Source organism: Alosa pseudoharengus, unplaced genomic scaffold (assembly GCF_046254945.1).
Source record: "Alosa pseudoharengus isolate Yale_2024_CS ecotype anadromous, Long Island Sound unplaced genomic scaffold, YU_APseudo_1.1 YU_APseudo_1.1_scf_2, whole genome shotgun sequence".
In the NCBI taxonomy this organism is placed as follows: domain Eukaryota; kingdom Metazoa; phylum Chordata; class Actinopteri; order Clupeiformes; family Clupeidae; genus Alosa; species Alosa pseudoharengus.
Genome location: NW_027468663.1, coordinates 3,852,621 through 3,865,000, shown reverse-complemented (window position 1 = coordinate 3,865,000; position 12,380 = coordinate 3,852,621). Strand labels below are relative to the sequence as shown.

Genomic DNA, 12,380 nt, shown 5'->3' with positions numbered 1-12,380 from the left:
GACCGGATTGCAATGTGCTACGCTTCCCATGTTTAAATGGGGTGGGGCTTGTCCCTGCACCCGGCGCCCTCCTCGGTATTGCAGTGCCGCCAGGGAGGGTGCCAAATCTGTGTTGTTTGTCTTTACTTTTGTTAATCCCCCTAGAGTCTGTGGACCGTGCCATTGTGGCATTGAACCACCGTCCGCCAGGGGGGCACATTCCTCCCCCGTACCTTCCCTTTCCCCTCCACTTCCCCTTTTCCCCTCTCCCGAACGAATAGAAAAAAAATCTGTTCTTATCAGTTTAATATCTGATACGTCCTCTACCCGAGGACCATATATTAATCTGATTTTTGGAACAGGGAGACGGAAGTGGGGCTTGCTCCGTCCGCTCCACGCATCGACCCGGTATTGCAGCGACTCCGGGAACGGTGCAAATCCCTTTGACTGTGGAAGTAAAGAACCGACCCAGTGGAACTGACTGACTCTGATGAAATCCTCCTCGACAGACAGACAGAGAGACAGACAGACAGACAGACAGACAGACAGACAGACAGACAGACAGACAGACAGACAGACAGACACAGCAGGAGTCCTCGCCAGGTCTTTTGGCCAACCGCGCCACCTCCCTTTTCGGCCCCTTTTGGGTTTTCCCGCCCTTTTACTCTTTTTTTTTTTTTTTTTTTTTTTTTTTTAATTTAAAGGGGATGTTGATACTGCCGTCTTGTTGCCACTGGGCAACGCCTTGGAGTCACCCTCATGTCCACGACCGGCGCCGTTCGTGCTCTCCGACCAGCGTGCCCTGTGGCAGCCATCGCTCGGGTTTCTCTTCATCTCGTACAAATCTTTCGCCTTTTACTAAAGATTTCCGTGGAGGGGAACTGCCCCGAGTTTACGGTATTTTTGGAAGCTCTGCTTCGGCGGAGCTGCACCTGCCTGTCCAAAGTCAAGCGTCGTGGTGTTTTGTTTGGCGGCGGCGGTCGGCTTTTGCTGGCCCCGCCTCCCCCCGTAACCATGTGAGCGCGGGGGGCGTCGCTAGAGGGGCCGCCGGACCCCGTGCAGTTGTGGGGTATCGCTTCTCGGCCTTTTGGCTAAGATCAAGTGTAGTATCTGTTCTTATCAGTTTAATATCTGATACGTCCTCTACCCGAGGACCATATATTAATCTGATTTTTGGAACAGGGAGACGGAAGAGGGGCTTGCTCCGTCCGCTCCACGCATCGACCCGGTATTGCAGTGACTCCGGGAACGGTGCACATCCCTTTGACTGTGGAAGTAAAGAACCGACCCAGTGAACTGACTGACTCTGATGAAATCCTCCTCGACAGACAGACAGAGAGACAGACAGACAGAGAGACAGAGAGACAGAGAGACAGAGAGACAGACAGACAGACAGACAGACAGACAGACAGACAGACAGACAGACAGACAGACACAGCAGGAGTCCTCGCCAGGTCTTTTGGCCAACCGCGCCACCTCCCTTTTCGGCCCCTTTTGGGTTTTCCCGCCCTTTTACTCTTTTTTTTTTTTTTTTTTTTTTTTTTTTAATTTAAAGGGGATGTTGATACTGCCGTCTTGTTGCCACTGGGCAACGCCTTGGAGTCACCCTCATGTCCACGACCGGCGCCGTTCGTGCTCTCCGACCAGCGTGCCCTGTGGCAGCCATCGCTCGGGTTTCTCTTCATCTCGTACAAATCTTTCGCCTTTTACTAAAGATTTCCGTGGAGGGGAACTGCCCCGAGTTTACGGTATTTTTGGAAGCTCTGCTTCGGCGGAGCTGCACCTGCCTGTCCAAAGTCAAGCGTCGTGGTGTTTTGTTTGGCGGCGGCGGTCGGCTTTTGCTGGCCCCGCCTCCCCCCGTAACCATGTGAGCGCGGGGGGCGTCGCTAGAGGGGCCGCCGGACCCCGTGCAGTTGTGGGGTATCGCTTCTCGGCCTTTTGGCTAAGATCAAGTGTAGTATCTGTTCTTATCAGTTTAATATCTGATACGTCCTCTACCCGAGGACCATATATTAATCTGATTTTTGGAACAGGGAGACGGAAGAGGGGCTTGCTCCGTCCGCTCCACGCATCGACCCGGTATTGCAGTGACTCCGGGAACGGTGCACATCCCTTTGACTGTGGAAGTAAAGAACCGACCCAGTGGGACTGACTGACTCTGATGAAATCCTCCTCGACAGACAGACAGAGAGACAGACAGACAGAGAGACAGAGAGACAGAGAGACAGAGAGACAGACAGACAGACAGACAGACAGACAGACAGACAGACAGACAGACAGACACAGCAGGAGTCCTCGCCAGGTCTTTTGGCCAACCGCGCCACCTCCCTTTTCGGCCCCTTTTGGGTTTTCCCGCCCTTTTACTCTTTTTTTTTTTTTTTTTTTTTTTTTTTTTAATTTAAAGGGGATGTTGATACTGCCGTCTTGTTGCCACTGGGCAACGCCTTGGAGTCACCCTCATGTCCACGACCGGCGCCGTTCGTGCTCTCCGACCAGCGTGCCCTGTGGCAGCCATCGCTCGGGTTTCTCTTCATCTCGTACAAATCTTTCGCCTTTTACTAAAGATTTCCGTGGAGGGGAACTGCCCCGAGTTTACGGTATTTTTGGAAGCTCTGCTTCGGCGGAGCTGCACCTGCCTGTCCAAAGTCAAGCGTCGTGGTGTTTTGTTTAGCGGCGGCGGTCGGCTTTTGCTGGCCCCGCCTCCCCCCGTAACCATGTGAGCGCGGGGGGCGTCGCTAGAGGGGCCGCCGGACCCCGTGCAGTTGTGGGGTATCGCTTCTCGGCCTTTTGGCTAAGATCAAGTGTAGCAGCCGGTTCCGAGCGATCGACCGGATTGCAATGTGCTACGCTTCCCATGTTTAAATGGGGTGGGGCTTGTCCCTGCACCCGGCGCCCTCCTCGGTATTGCAGTGCCGCCAGGGAGGGTGCCAAATCTGTGTTGTTTGTCTTTACTTTTGTTAATCCCCCTAGAGTCTGTGGACCGTGCCATTGTGGCATTGAACCACCGTCCGCCAGGGGGGCACATTCCTCCCCCGTACCTTCCCTTTCCCCTCCACTTCCCCTTTTCCCCTCTCCCGAACGAATAGAAAAAAAATCTGTTCTTATCAGTTTAATATCTGATACGTCCTCTACCCGAGGACCATATATTAATCTGATTTTTGGAACAGGGAGACGGAAGTGGGGCTTGCTCCGTCCGCTCCACGCATCGACCCGGTATTGCAGCGACTCCGGGAACGGTGCAAATCCCTTTGACTGTGGAAGTAAAGAACCGACCCAGTGGAACTGACTGACTCTGATGAAATCCTCCTCGACAGACAGACAGAGAGACAGACAGACAGACAGACAGACAGACAGACAGACAGACAGACAGACAGACAGACAGACAGACAGACAGACACAGCAGGAGTCCTCGCCAGGTCTTTTGGCCAACCGCGCCACCTCCCTTTTCGGCCCCTTTTGGGTTTTCCCGCCCTTTTACTCTTTTTTTTTTTTTTTTTTTTTTTTTTTTAATTTAAAGGGGATGTTGATACTGCCGTCTTGTTGCCACTGGGCAACGCCTTGGAGTCACCCTCATGTCCACGACCGGCGCCGTTCGTGCTCTCCGACCAGCGTGCCCTGTGGCAGCCATCGCTCGGGTTTCTCTTCATCTCGTACAAATCTTTCGCCTTTTACTAAAGATTTCCGTGGAGGGGAACTGCCCCGAGTTTACGGTATTTTTGGAAGCTCTGCTTCGGCGGAGCTGCACCTGCCTGTCCAAAGTCAAGCGTCGTGGTGTTTTGTTTGGCGGCGGCGGTCGGCTTTTGCTGGCCCCGCCTCCCCCCGTAACCATGTGAGCGCGGGGGGCGTCGCTAGAGGGGCCGCCGGACCCCGTGCAGTTGTGGGGTATCGCTTCTCGGCCTTTTGGCTAAGATCAAGTGTAGTATCTGTTCTTATCAGTTTAATATCTGATACGTCCTCTACCCGAGGACCATATATTAATCTGATTTTTGGAACAGGGAGACGGAAGAGGGGCTTGCTCCGTCCGCTCCACGCATCGACCCGGTATTGCAGTGACTCCGGGAACGGTGCACATCCCTTTGACTGTGGAAGTAAAGAACCGACCCAGTGGAACTGACTGACTCTGATGAAATCCTCCTCGACAGACAGACAGAGAGACAGACAGACAGAGAGACAGAGAGACAGAGAGACAGAGAGACAGACAGACAGACAGACAGACAGACAGACAGACAGACAGACAGACAGACAGACACAGCAGGAGTCCTCGCCAGGTCTTTTGGCCAACCGCGCCACCTCCCTTTTCGGCCCCTTTTGGGTTTTCCCGCCCTTTTACTCTTTTTTTTTTTTTTTTTTTTTTTTTTTTTAATTTAAAGGGGATGTTGATACTGCCGTCTTGTTGCCACTGGGCAACGCCTTGGAGTCACCCTCATGTCCACGACCGGCGCCGTTCGTGCTCTCCGACCAGCGTGCCCTGTGGCAGCCATCGCTCGGGTTTCTCTTCATCTCGTACAAATCTTTCGCCTTTTACTAAAGATTTCCGTGGAGGGGAACTGCCCCGAGTTTACGGTATTTTTGGAAGCTCTGCTTCGGCGGAGCTGCACCTGCCTGTCCAAAGTCAAGCGTCGTGGTGTTTTGTTTAGCGGCGGCGGTCGGCTTTTGCTGGCCCCGCCTCCCCCCGTAACCATGTGAGCGCGGGGGGCGTCGCTAGAGGGGCCGCCGGACCCCGTGCAGTTGTGGGGTATCGCTTCTCGGCCTTTTGGCTAAGATCAAGTGTAGCAGCCGGTTCCGAGCGATCGACCGGATTGCAATGTGCTACGCTTCCCATGTTTAAATGGGGTGGGGCTTGTCCCTGCACCCGGCGCCCTCCTCGGTATTGCAGTGCCGCCAGGGAGGGTGCCAAATCTGTGTTGTTTGTCTTTACTTTTGTTAATCCCCCTAGAGTCTGTGGACCGTGCCATTGTGGCATTGAACCACCGTCCGCCAGGGGGGCACATTCCTCCCCCGTACCTTCCCTTTCCCCTCCACTTCCCCTTTTCCCCTCTCCCGAACGAATAGAAAAAAAATCTGTTCTTATCAGTTTAATATCTGATACGTCCTCTACCCGAGGACCATATATTAATCTGATTTTTGGAACAGGGAGACGGAAGTGGGGCTTGCTCCGTCCGCTCCACGCATCGACCCGGTATTGCAGCGACTCCGGGAACGGTGCAAATCCCTTTGACTGTGGAAGTAAAGAACCGACCCAGTGGAACTGACTGACTCTGATGAAATCCTCCTCGACAGACAGACAGAGAGACAGACAGACAGACAGACAGACAGACAGACAGACAGACAGACAGACAGACAGACAGACAGACAGACAGACACAGCAGGAGTCCTCGCCAGGTCTTTTGGCCAACCGCGCCACCTCCCTTTTCGGCCCCTTTTGGGTTTTCCCGCCCTTTTACTCTTTTTTTTTTTTTTTTTTTTTTTTTTTTTAATTTAAAGGGGATGTTGATACTGCCGTCTTGTTGCCACTGGGCAACGCCTTGGAGTCACCCTCATGTCCACGACCGGCGCCGTTCGTGCTCTCCGACCAGCGTGCCCTGTGGCAGCCATCGCTCGGGTTTCTCTTCATCTCGTACAAATCTTTCGCCTTTTACTAAAGATTTCCGTGGAGGGGAACTGCCCCGAGTTTACGGTATTTTTGGAAGCTCTGCTTCGGCGGAGCTGCACCTGCCTGTCCAAAGTCAAGCGTCGTGGTGTTTTGTTTGGCGGCGGCGGTCGGCTTTTGCTGGCCCCGCCTCCCCCCGTAACCATGTGAGCGCGGGGGGCGTCGCTAGAGGGGCCGCCGGACCCCGTGCAGTTGTGGGGTATCGCTTCTCGGCCTTTTGGCTAAGATCAAGTGTAGTATCTGTTCTTATCAGTTTAATATCTGATACGTCCTCTACCCGAGGACCATATATTAATCTGATTTTTGGAACAGGGAGACGGAAGAGGGGCTTGCTCCGTCCGCTCCACGCATCGACCCGGTATTGCAGTGACTCCGGGAACGGTGCACATCCCTTTGACTGTGGAAGTAAAGAACCGACCCAGTGGAACTGACTGACTCTGATGAAATCCTCCTCGACAGACAGACAGAGAGACAGACAGACAGAGAGACAGAGAGACAGAGAGACAGAGAGACAGACAGACAGACAGACAGACAGACAGACAGACAGACAGACAGACACAGCAGGAGTCCTCGCCAGGTCTTTTGGCCAACCGCGCCACCTCCCTTTTCGGCCCCTTTTGGGTTTTCCCGCCCTTTTACTCTTTTTTTTTTTTTTTTTTTTTTTTTTTTTAATTTAAAGGGGATGTTGATACTGCCGTCTTGTTGCCACTGGGCAACGCCTTGGAGTCACCCTCATGTCCACGACCGGCGCCGTTCGTGCTCTCCGACCAGCGTGCCCTGTGGCAGCCATCGCTCGGGTTTCTCTTCATCTCGTACAAATCTTTCGCCTTTTACTAAAGATTTCCGTGGAGGGGAACTGCCCCGAGTTTACGGTATTTTTGGAAGCTCTGCTTCGGCGGAGCTGCACCTGCCTGTCCAAAGTCAAGCGTCGTGGTGTTTTGTTTGGCGGCGGCGGTCGGCTTTTGCTGGCCCCGCCTCCCCCCGTAACCATGTGAGCGCGGGGGGCGTCGCTAGAGGGGCCGCCGGACCCCGTGCAGTTGTGGGGTATCGCTTCTCGGCCTTTTGGCTAAGATCAAGTGTAGTATCTGTTCTTATCAGTTTAATATCTGATACGTCCTCTACCCGAGGACCATATATTAATCTGATTTTTGGAACAGGGAGACGGAAGAGGGGCTTGCTCCGTCCGCTCCACGCATCGACCCGGTATTGCAGTGACTCCGGGAACGGTGCACATCCCTTTGACTGTGGAAGTAAAGAACCGACCCAGTGGAACTGACTGACTCTGATGAAATCCTCCTCGACAGACAGACAGAGAGACAGACAGACAGAGAGACAGAGAGACAGAGAGACAGAGAGACAGACAGACAGACAGACAGACAGACAGACAGACACAGCAGGAGTCCTCGCCAGGTCTTTTGGCCAACCGCGCCACCTCCCTTTTCGGCCCCTTTTGGGTTTTTCCTCCCTTTTTCTTTTTTTTTTTTTTTTTTTTTTTTTTTTTTTTAATTTAAAGGGGATGTTGATACTGCCGTCTTGTTGCCACTGGGCAACGCCTTGGAGTCACCCTCATGTCCACGACCGGCGCCGTTCGTGCTCTCCGACCAGCGTGCCCTGTGGCAGCCATCGCTCGGGTTTCTCTTCATCTCGTACAAATCTTTCGCCTTTTACTAAAGATTTCCGTGGAGGGGAACTGCCCCGAGTTTACGGTATTTTTGGAAGCTCTGCTTCGGCGGAGCTGCACCTGCCTGTCCAAAGTCAAGCGTCGTGGTGTTTTGTTTAGCGGCGGCGGTCGGCTTTTGCTGGCCCCGCCTCCCCCCGTAACCATGTGAGCGCGGGGGGCGTCGCTAGAGGGGCCGCCGGACCCCGTGCAGTTGTGGGGTATCGCTTCTCGGCCTTTTGGCTAAGATCAAGTGTAGCAGCCGGTTCCGAGCGATCGACCGGATTGCAATGTGCTACGCTTCCCATGTTTAAATGGGGTGGGGCTTGTCCCTGCACCCGGCGCCCTCCTCGGTATTGCAGTGCCGCCAGGGAGGGTGCCAAATCTGTGTTGTTTGTCTTTACTTTTGTTAATCCCCCTAGAGTCTGTGGACCGTGCCATTGTGGCATTGAACCACCGTCCGCCAGGGGGGCACATTCCTCCCCCGTACCTTCCCTTTCCCCTCCACTTCCCCTTTTCCCCTCTCCCGAACGAATAGAAAAAAAATCTGTTCTTATCAGTTTAATATCTGATACGTCCTCTACCCGAGGACCATATATTAATCTGATTTTTGGAACAGGGAGACGGAAGTGGGGCTTGCTCCGTCCGCTCCACGCATCGACCCGGTATTGCAGCGACTCCGGGAACGGTGCAAATCCCTTTGACTGTGGAAGTAAAGAACCGACCCAGTGGAACTGACTGACTCTGATGAAATCCTCCTCGACAGACAGACAGAGAGACAGACAGACAGACAGACAGACAGACAGACAGACAGACAGACAGACAGACAGACAGACAGACACAGCAGGAGTCCTCGCCAGGTCTTTTGGCCAACCGCGCCACCTCCCTTTTCGGCCCCTTTTGGGTTTTCCCGCCCTTTTACTCTTTTTTTTTTTTTTTTTTTTTTTTTTTTAATTTAAAGGGGATGTTGATACTGCCGTCTTGTTGCCACTGGGCAACGCCTTGGAGTCACCCTCATGTCCACGACCGGCGCCGTTCGTGCTCTCCGACCAGCGTGCCCTGTGGCAGCCATCGCTCGGGTTTCTCTTCATCTCGTACAAATCTTTCGCCTTTTACTAAAGATTTCCGTGGAGGGGAACTGCCCCGAGTTTACGGTATTTTTGGAAGCTCTGCTTCGGCGGAGCTGCACCTGCCTGTCCAAAGTCAAGCGTCGTGGTGTTTTGTTTGGCGGCGGCGGTCGGCTTTTGCTGGCCCCGCCTCCCCCCGTAACCATGTGAGCGCGGGGGGCGTCGCTAGAGGGGCCGCCGGACCCCGTGCAGTTGTGGGGTATCGCTTCTCGGCCTTTTGGCTAAGATCAAGTGTAGTATCTGTTCTTATCAGTTTAATATCTGATACGTCCTCTACCCGAGGACCATATATTAATCTGATTTTTGGAACAGGGAGACGGAAGAGGGGCTTGCTCCGTCCGCTCCACGCATCGACCCGGTATTGCAGTGACTCCGGGAACGGTGCACATCCCTTTGACTGTGGAAGTAAAGAACCGACCCAGTGGAACTGACTGACTCTGATGAAATCCTCCTCGACAGACAGACAGACAGACAGACAGACAGACAGACAGACAGACAGACAGACAGACAGACAGACAGACAGACACAGCAGGAGTCCTCGCCAGGTCTTTTGGCCAACCGCGCCACCTCCCTTTTCGGCCCCTTTTGGGTTTTCCCGCCCTTTTACTCTTTTTTTTTTTTTTTTTTTTTTTTTTTTTAATTTAAAGGGGATGTTGATACTGCCGTCTTGTTGCCACTGGGCAACGCCTTGGAGTCACCCTCATGTCCACGACCGGCGCCGTTCGTGCTCTCCGACCAGCGTGCCCTGTGGCAGCCATCGCTCGGGTTTCTCTTCATCTCGTACAAATCTTTCGCCTTTTACTAAAGATTTCCGTGGAGGGGAACTGCCCCGAGTTTACGGTATTTTTGGAAGCTCTGCTTCGGCGGAGCTGCACCTGCCTGTCCAAAGTCAAGCGTCGTGGTGTTTTGTTTAGCGGCGGCGGTCGGCTTTTGCTGGCCCCGCCTCCCCCCGTAACCATGTGAGCGCGGGGGGCGTCGCTAGAGGGGCCGCCGGACCCCGTGCAGTTGTGGGGTATCGCTTCTCGGCCTTTTGGCTAAGATCAAGTGTAGCAGCCGGTTCCGAGCGATCGACCGGATTGCAATGTGCTACGCTTCCCATGTTTAAATGGGGTGGGGCTTGTCCCTGCACCCGGCGCCCTCCTCGGTATTGCAGTGCCGCCAGGGAGGGTGCCAAATCTGTGTTGTTTGTCTTTACTTTTGTTAATCCCCCTAGAGTCTGTGGACCGTGCCATTGTGGCATTGAACCACCGTCCGCCAGGGGGGCACATTCCTCCCCCGTACCTTCCCTTTCCCCTCCACTTCCCCTTTTCCCCTCTCCCGAACGAATAGAAAAAAAATCTGTTCTTATCAGTTTAATATCTGATACGTCCTCTACCCGAGGACCATATATTAATCTGATTTTTGGAACAGGGAGACGGAAGTGGGGCTTGCTCCGTCCGCTCCACGCATCGACCCGGTATTGCAGCGACTCCGGGAACGGTGCAAATCCCTTTGACTGTGGAAGTAAAGAACCGACCCAGTGGAACTGACTGACTCTGATGAAATCCTCCTCGACAGACAGACAGAGAGACAGACAGACAGACAGACAGACAGACAGACAGACAGACAGACAGACAGACAGACAGACAGACAGACAGACACAGCAGGAGTCCTCGCCAGGTCTTTTGGCCAACCGCGCCACCTCCCTTTTCGGCCCCTTTTGGGTTTTCCCGCCCTTTTACTCTTTTTTTTTTTTTTTTTTTTTTTTTTTTTAATTTAAAGGGGATGTTGATACTGCCGTCTTGTTGCCACTGGGCAACGCCTTGGAGTCACCCTCATGTCCACGACCGGCGCCGTTCGTGCTCTCCGACCAGCGTGCCCTGTGGCAGCCATCGCTCGGGTTTCTCTTCATCTCGTACAAATCTTTCGCCTTTTACTAAAGATTTCCGTGGAGGGGAACTGCCCCGAGTTTACGGTATTTTTGGAAGCTCTGCTTCGGCGGAGCTGCACCTGCCTGTCCAAAGTCAAGCGTCGTGGTGTTTTGTTTGGCGGCGGCGGTCGGCTTTTGCTGGCCCCGCCTCCCCCCGTAACCATGTGAGCGCGGGGGGCGTCGCTAGAGGGGCCGCCGGACCCCGTGCAGTTGTGGGGTATCGCTTCTCGGCCTTTTGGCTAAGATCAAGTGTAGTATCTGTTCTTATCAGTTTAATATCTGATACGTCCTCTACCCGAGGACCATATATTAATCTGATTTTTGGAACAGGGAGACGGAAGAGGGGCTTGCTCCGTCCGCTCCACGCATCGACCCGGTATTGCAGTGACTCCGGGAACGGTGCACATCCCTTTGACTGTGGAAGTAAAGAACCGACCCAGTGGAACTGACTGACTCTGATGAAATCCTCCTCGACAGACAGACAGAGAGACAGACAGACAGAGAGACAGAGAGACAGAGAGACAGAGAGACAGACAGACAGACAGACAGACAGACAGACAGACAGACAGACAGACAGACAGACACAGCAGGAGTCCTCGCCAGGTCTTTTGGCCAACCGCGCCACCTCCCTTTTCGGCCCCTTTTGGGTTTTCCCGCCCTTTTACTCTTTTTTTTTTTTTTTTTTTTTTTTTTTTTAATTTAAAGGGGATGTTGATACTGCCGTCTTGTTGCCACTGGGCAACGCCTTGGAGTCACCCTCATGTCCACGACCGGCGCCGTTCGTGCTCTCCGACCAGCGTGCCCTGTGGCAGCCATCGCTCGGGTTTCTCTTCATCTCGTACAAATCTTTCGCCTTTTACTAAAGATTTCCGTGGAGGGGAACTGCCCCGAGTTTACGGTATTTTTGGAAGCTCTGCTTCGGCGGAGCTGCACCTGCCTGTCCAAAGTCAAGCGTCGTGGTGTTTTGTTTAGCGGCGGCGGTCGGCTTTTGCTGGCCCCGCCTCCCCCCGTAACCATGTGAGCGCGGGGGGCGTCGCTAGAGGGGCCGCCGGACCCCGTGCAGTTGTGGGGTATCGCTTCTCGGCCTTTTGGCTAAGATCAAGTGTAGCAGCCGGTTCCGAGCGATCGACCGGATTGCAATGTGCTACGCTTCCCATGTTTAAATGGGGTGGGGCTTGTCCCTGCACCCGGCGCCCTCCTCGGTATTGCAGTGCCGCCAGGGAGGGTGCCAAATCTGTGTTGTTTGTCTTTACTTTTGTTAATCCCCCTAGAGTCTGTGGACCGTGCCATTGTGGCATTGAACCACCGTCCGCCAGGGGGGCACATTCCTCCCCCGTACCTTCCCTTTCCCCTCCACTTCCCCTTTTCCCCTCTCCCGAACGAATAGAAAAAAAATCTGTTCTTATCAGTTTAATATCTGATACGTCCTCTACCCGAGGACCATATATTAATCTGATTTTTGGAACAGGGAGACGGAAGTGGGGCTTGCTCCGTCCGCTCCACGCATCGACCCGGTATTGCAGCGACTCCGGGAACGGTGCAAATCCCTTTGACTGTGGAAGTAAAGAACCGACCCAGTGGAACTGACTGACTCTGATGAAATCCTCCTCGACAGACAGACAGAGAGACAGACAGACAGACAGACAGACAGACAGACAGACAGACAGACAGACAGACAGACAGACAGACAGACAGACACAGCAGGAGTCCTCGCCAGGTCTTTTGGCCAACCGCGCCACCTCCCTTTTCGGCCCCTTTTGGGTTTTCCCGCCCTTTTACTCTTTTTTTTTTTTTTTTTTTTTTTTTTTTTAATTTAAAGGGGATGTTGATACTGCCGTCTTGTTGCCACTGGGCAACGCCTTGGAGTCACCCTCATGTCCACGACCGGCGCCGTTCGTGCTCTCCGACCAGCGTGCCCTGTGGCAGCCATCGCTCGGGTTTCTCTTCATCTCGTACAAATCTTTCGCCTTTTACTAAAGATTTCCGTGGAGGGGAACTGCCCCGAGTTTACGGTATTTTTGGAAGCTCTGCTTCGGCGGAGCTGCACCTGCCTGTCCA

General features: G+C 53.7%; 26 non-coding genes and 6 pseudogenes across 26 annotated transcripts; all 32 read left to right on the top strand.

Moving 5' to 3' along the window:
- Positions 1–109, top strand: part of LOC143135595 (U2 spliceosomal RNA) — a 164-nt pseudogene extending 55 nt beyond the window's left edge.
- A 129-nt stretch (positions 110–238) lies between these two features.
- LOC143135515 (U2 spliceosomal RNA) lies at positions 239–421 on the top strand. Its single transcript, XR_012989009.1, has one exon. It is a non-coding gene; the product is annotated as a U2 spliceosomal RNA (small nuclear RNA).
- Positions 422–793: 372 nt separating this feature from the next.
- On the top strand, positions 794–907 carry LOC143135730 (U5 spliceosomal RNA). The gene has a single exon (XR_012989164.1). It is a non-coding gene; the product is annotated as a U5 spliceosomal RNA (small nuclear RNA).
- Positions 908–1,050: 143 nt separating this feature from the next.
- Positions 1,051–1,241, top strand: LOC143135805 (U2 spliceosomal RNA). Its single transcript, XR_012989236.1, has one exon. It is a non-coding gene; the product is annotated as a U2 spliceosomal RNA (small nuclear RNA).
- A 403-nt stretch (positions 1,242–1,644) lies between these two features.
- On the top strand, positions 1,645–1,758 carry LOC143135729 (U5 spliceosomal RNA). The gene has a single exon (XR_012989163.1). It is a non-coding gene; the product is annotated as a U5 spliceosomal RNA (small nuclear RNA).
- Positions 1,759–1,901: 143 nt separating this feature from the next.
- On the top strand, positions 1,902–2,092 carry LOC143135804 (U2 spliceosomal RNA). The gene has a single exon (XR_012989235.1). It is a non-coding gene; the product is annotated as a U2 spliceosomal RNA (small nuclear RNA).
- A 401-nt stretch (positions 2,093–2,493) lies between these two features.
- Positions 2,494–2,607, top strand: LOC143135728 (U5 spliceosomal RNA). The gene has a single exon (XR_012989162.1). It is a non-coding gene; the product is annotated as a U5 spliceosomal RNA (small nuclear RNA).
- Positions 2,608–2,750: 143 nt separating this feature from the next.
- On the top strand, positions 2,751–2,914 carry LOC143135594 (U2 spliceosomal RNA; annotated as a pseudogene).
- Positions 2,915–3,043: 129 nt separating this feature from the next.
- LOC143135514 (U2 spliceosomal RNA) lies at positions 3,044–3,226 on the top strand. The gene has a single exon (XR_012989008.1). It is a non-coding gene; the product is annotated as a U2 spliceosomal RNA (small nuclear RNA).
- Positions 3,227–3,606: 380 nt separating this feature from the next.
- LOC143135727 (U5 spliceosomal RNA) lies at positions 3,607–3,720 on the top strand. The gene has a single exon (XR_012989161.1). It is a non-coding gene; the product is annotated as a U5 spliceosomal RNA (small nuclear RNA).
- A 143-nt stretch (positions 3,721–3,863) lies between these two features.
- On the top strand, positions 3,864–4,054 carry LOC143135803 (U2 spliceosomal RNA). The gene has a single exon (XR_012989234.1). It is a non-coding gene; the product is annotated as a U2 spliceosomal RNA (small nuclear RNA).
- A 405-nt stretch (positions 4,055–4,459) lies between these two features.
- On the top strand, positions 4,460–4,573 carry LOC143135726 (U5 spliceosomal RNA). Its single transcript, XR_012989160.1, has one exon. It is a non-coding gene; the product is annotated as a U5 spliceosomal RNA (small nuclear RNA).
- Positions 4,574–4,716: 143 nt separating this feature from the next.
- LOC143135593 (U2 spliceosomal RNA) lies at positions 4,717–4,880 on the top strand (annotated as a pseudogene).
- Positions 4,881–5,009: 129 nt separating this feature from the next.
- On the top strand, positions 5,010–5,192 carry LOC143135513 (U2 spliceosomal RNA). The gene has a single exon (XR_012989007.1). It is a non-coding gene; the product is annotated as a U2 spliceosomal RNA (small nuclear RNA).
- A 381-nt stretch (positions 5,193–5,573) lies between these two features.
- On the top strand, positions 5,574–5,687 carry LOC143135724 (U5 spliceosomal RNA). The gene has a single exon (XR_012989158.1). It is a non-coding gene; the product is annotated as a U5 spliceosomal RNA (small nuclear RNA).
- Positions 5,688–5,830: 143 nt separating this feature from the next.
- Positions 5,831–6,021, top strand: LOC143135802 (U2 spliceosomal RNA). The gene has a single exon (XR_012989233.1). It is a non-coding gene; the product is annotated as a U2 spliceosomal RNA (small nuclear RNA).
- A 397-nt stretch (positions 6,022–6,418) lies between these two features.
- Positions 6,419–6,532, top strand: LOC143135723 (U5 spliceosomal RNA). The gene has a single exon (XR_012989157.1). It is a non-coding gene; the product is annotated as a U5 spliceosomal RNA (small nuclear RNA).
- Positions 6,533–6,675: 143 nt separating this feature from the next.
- On the top strand, positions 6,676–6,866 carry LOC143135801 (U2 spliceosomal RNA). The gene has a single exon (XR_012989232.1). It is a non-coding gene; the product is annotated as a U2 spliceosomal RNA (small nuclear RNA).
- Positions 6,867–7,252: 386 nt separating this feature from the next.
- On the top strand, positions 7,253–7,366 carry LOC143135722 (U5 spliceosomal RNA). The gene has a single exon (XR_012989156.1). It is a non-coding gene; the product is annotated as a U5 spliceosomal RNA (small nuclear RNA).
- Positions 7,367–7,509: 143 nt separating this feature from the next.
- LOC143135592 (U2 spliceosomal RNA) lies at positions 7,510–7,673 on the top strand (annotated as a pseudogene).
- Positions 7,674–7,802: 129 nt separating this feature from the next.
- On the top strand, positions 7,803–7,985 carry LOC143135512 (U2 spliceosomal RNA). The gene has a single exon (XR_012989006.1). It is a non-coding gene; the product is annotated as a U2 spliceosomal RNA (small nuclear RNA).
- A 372-nt stretch (positions 7,986–8,357) lies between these two features.
- LOC143135721 (U5 spliceosomal RNA) lies at positions 8,358–8,471 on the top strand. The gene has a single exon (XR_012989155.1). It is a non-coding gene; the product is annotated as a U5 spliceosomal RNA (small nuclear RNA).
- Positions 8,472–8,614: 143 nt separating this feature from the next.
- LOC143135800 (U2 spliceosomal RNA) lies at positions 8,615–8,805 on the top strand. Its single transcript, XR_012989231.1, has one exon. It is a non-coding gene; the product is annotated as a U2 spliceosomal RNA (small nuclear RNA).
- A 365-nt stretch (positions 8,806–9,170) lies between these two features.
- LOC143135720 (U5 spliceosomal RNA) lies at positions 9,171–9,284 on the top strand. Its single transcript, XR_012989154.1, has one exon. It is a non-coding gene; the product is annotated as a U5 spliceosomal RNA (small nuclear RNA).
- Positions 9,285–9,427: 143 nt separating this feature from the next.
- Positions 9,428–9,591, top strand: LOC143135591 (U2 spliceosomal RNA; annotated as a pseudogene).
- Positions 9,592–9,720: 129 nt separating this feature from the next.
- Positions 9,721–9,903, top strand: LOC143135511 (U2 spliceosomal RNA). Its single transcript, XR_012989005.1, has one exon. It is a non-coding gene; the product is annotated as a U2 spliceosomal RNA (small nuclear RNA).
- Positions 9,904–10,284: 381 nt separating this feature from the next.
- On the top strand, positions 10,285–10,398 carry LOC143135719 (U5 spliceosomal RNA). Its single transcript, XR_012989153.1, has one exon. It is a non-coding gene; the product is annotated as a U5 spliceosomal RNA (small nuclear RNA).
- A 143-nt stretch (positions 10,399–10,541) lies between these two features.
- LOC143135793 (U2 spliceosomal RNA) lies at positions 10,542–10,732 on the top strand. Its single transcript, XR_012989225.1, has one exon. It is a non-coding gene; the product is annotated as a U2 spliceosomal RNA (small nuclear RNA).
- A 405-nt stretch (positions 10,733–11,137) lies between these two features.
- Positions 11,138–11,251, top strand: LOC143135718 (U5 spliceosomal RNA). Its single transcript, XR_012989152.1, has one exon. It is a non-coding gene; the product is annotated as a U5 spliceosomal RNA (small nuclear RNA).
- A 143-nt stretch (positions 11,252–11,394) lies between these two features.
- On the top strand, positions 11,395–11,558 carry LOC143135590 (U2 spliceosomal RNA; annotated as a pseudogene).
- Positions 11,559–11,687: 129 nt separating this feature from the next.
- On the top strand, positions 11,688–11,870 carry LOC143135510 (U2 spliceosomal RNA). The gene has a single exon (XR_012989004.1). It is a non-coding gene; the product is annotated as a U2 spliceosomal RNA (small nuclear RNA).
- A 381-nt stretch (positions 11,871–12,251) lies between these two features.
- On the top strand, positions 12,252–12,365 carry LOC143135717 (U5 spliceosomal RNA). The gene has a single exon (XR_012989151.1). It is a non-coding gene; the product is annotated as a U5 spliceosomal RNA (small nuclear RNA).
- Positions 12,366–12,380: the final 15 nt, after the last annotated feature.